General features: G+C 44.2%; 2 non-coding genes across 2 annotated transcripts in view; both read right to left on the reverse strand.

Annotated features, from left to right (window-relative positions):
• Positions 1-26: 26 nt before the first annotated feature.
• LOC149092638 (5.8S ribosomal RNA) lies at positions 27-181 on the reverse strand. Its single transcript, XR_016200763.1, has one exon. It is a non-coding gene; the product is annotated as a 5.8S ribosomal RNA (ribosomal RNA).
• Positions 182-668: 487 nt separating this feature from the next.
• Positions 669-2,500, reverse strand: part of LOC149092639 (small subunit ribosomal RNA) — a 2,170-nt gene continuing 338 nt past the window's right edge. Inside the window, exon 1 of the ribosomal RNA XR_016200699.1 lies at positions 669-2,500. This exon is cut by the window's right edge and continues 338 nt beyond it. This is a non-coding gene — a ribosomal RNA (small subunit ribosomal RNA).

Below are 2,500 nucleotides of genomic sequence, written 5' to 3' on the forward strand. Positions count from 1 at the left end.
AGTGTTTTGTTGATTATTTTACATCTCAACTCTCAGACAGATGTGACCTCGGAAAAGACCCGAAAGCCGCAATGTGCGTTGGAAGCTCAAGTGCTCGGCGTGTCCTGCAATTCGCACCGATTATCGTAGCTAGCTACGTTCTTCATCGATTGGTAATTCGAGTGATCCACCGCTTGAAGATGTATCTTTGCCACCGTGGGACTTTTAATAAGTATCCTAAATCTGCATTGAGAGGGTTTGAAAACAATTGTATGCAGTTTATAAAAACCATAGTTGTCTTTACTTAGTTAGGCGAAGAAGTGTAAACCTTCCTTCTTTAAACCTTGCCGTCAGCATAAGCTGAAGACTTGATCAGGTACCAAGTATGTAGCAAGACAGGCTTTTCATTATAAACTACAATTGTTTTGCAAAAGAAATTATGGCTATCGTTAGATAACCCTCACTCTTTGTTGCATTGGATAATGAAAGATGGATGTATGAATGAACGAATGTAATGCAAATTAGAATCATGTTGCAATGGCTAAATGTTTGCAATAAACATTCACAATTGCGACTCTAATGCAAATACAATTCAATTGCATTCACCATATTAGCATCTACAATATCACTATGCAGAGTGTTTGATTGTTTGAAGGTTGTATTTCTCTTATAATAAGAGGGTAATACGTTAATGATCCTTCCGCAGGTTCACCTACGGAAACCTTGTTACGACTTTTACTTCCTCTAAATGATCAAGTTTGAACATCTTTCCAGCACAATCCGACCACTAGTTTCCCAATGGTCTGGATTGACCAGTCCGAAGTCCTCACTAAATCATTCAATCGGTAGTAGCGACGGGCGGTGTGTACAAAGGGCAGGGACGTAATCAACGCAAGCTAATGACTCACGCTTACTGGGAATTCCTCGTTCATGGGCAATAATTACAATGCCCAATCCCCATCACGAAATGGGTTCAAGCGGTTACCCACTCCTTTCGGAGCAGGAAACAGTATGCACGATGACCACTTCAGTGTAGCACGCGTGCGGCCCCGGACATCTAAGGGCATCACAGACCTGTTATTGCTCTGTTTCGTGCGGCTGCGAGCGCCGCTTGTCCCTCTAAGAAGTCCTTACAGTGCTACAGCATCCTTACCCTAGCCAATTCTGTAGGCTAATAGCAGCAGAGCCCTCAACAGCCGAAACCATCAAGAGATACTACCACCCACAGGTTGACTAAGGGGGAGTACTGCAGTGTAAACTGCAAGTCTATTTAGTAGGCTAGAGTCTCGTTCGTTATCGGAATTAACCAGACAAATCACTCCACCAACTAAGAACGGCCATGCACCACCACCCACTGAATCAAGAAAGAGCTCTCAATCTGTCAATCCTCTCAGTGTCCGGGCCGGGTGAGTTTTCCCGTGTTGAGTCAAATTAAGCCGCAAGCTCCACTCCTGGTGGTGCCCTTCCGTCAATTCCTTTAAGTTTCAGCTTTGCAACCATACTTCCCCCGGAACCCAAAAACTTTGGTTTCCCGGAAGCTTCCATTCGAGTCATGAAATTAGTTACTCAGAATGATCGCTGGTTGGCATCGTTTATGGTTAGAACTAGGGCGGTATCTGATCGCCTTCGAACCTCTAACTTTCGTTCTTGATTAATGAAAACATTCTTGGCAAATGCTTTCGCTGTAGTTTGTCTTGCGACGGTCCAAGAATTTCACCTCTAGCGCCGCAATACAAATGCCCCCGTCTGTCCCTCTTAATCATTACCTTGGATTCTTAAGACCAACAAAATAGAACCAAGGTCCTATTCCATTATTCCATGCAAGATCATTCAAGTTAAGGTAGTGGTACGCATCATATAGATGGTTGACCATACCGTTTTTAGGCACCTCTTTCGAGGTTTTGGACGCCTGCTTTGAGCACTCTGATTTTTTCAAGGTAAAAGTCTCGATCGCTTGAATCAACACTCGGTAAAGAGCATTGATAGCAAATATCGAGCAATTTTCTGTCTAAACACTATGAATGTAACCACCAGGAAAGAGGAATGAAGGTTCAAGCAAGCATCCGTAGACACAAGCAAGAAACCTAACATCACCATCTAACCCTTTAATCAGTGGACCCCATAGGTTCGACTGAAATCCAACTACGAGCTTTTTAACCGCAGCAACTTTAATATACGCTATTGGAGCTGGAATTACCGCGGCTGCTGGCACCAGACTTGCCCTCCAATAGATCCTCGTTAAAGGATTTAAATTGTACTCATTCCAATTACGGGGCCTCAATAGAGTCCCGTATTGTTATTTTTCGTCACTACATCCCCGTACTGGGATTGTGTAATTTGCGCGCCTGCTGCCTTCCTTAGATGTGGTAGCCGTTTCTCAGGCTCCCTCTCCGGAATCGAACCCTAATTCCCCGTTACCCGTTACAACCATGGTAGGCGCATAACCTACCATCGACAGTTGATAAGGCAGTTGCTTGAGGGATACATCGTCGGCTCAGAGGCCATACGATTTGCTCAGTTA

Source organism: Tetranychus urticae, unplaced genomic scaffold (assembly GCF_039701765.1).
Source record: "Tetranychus urticae isolate SD_2017Ah unplaced genomic scaffold, NJAU_TeUrti_SD_1.0 Scaffold_7, whole genome shotgun sequence".
NCBI classification, from domain to species: domain Eukaryota; kingdom Metazoa; phylum Arthropoda; class Arachnida; order Trombidiformes; family Tetranychidae; genus Tetranychus; species Tetranychus urticae.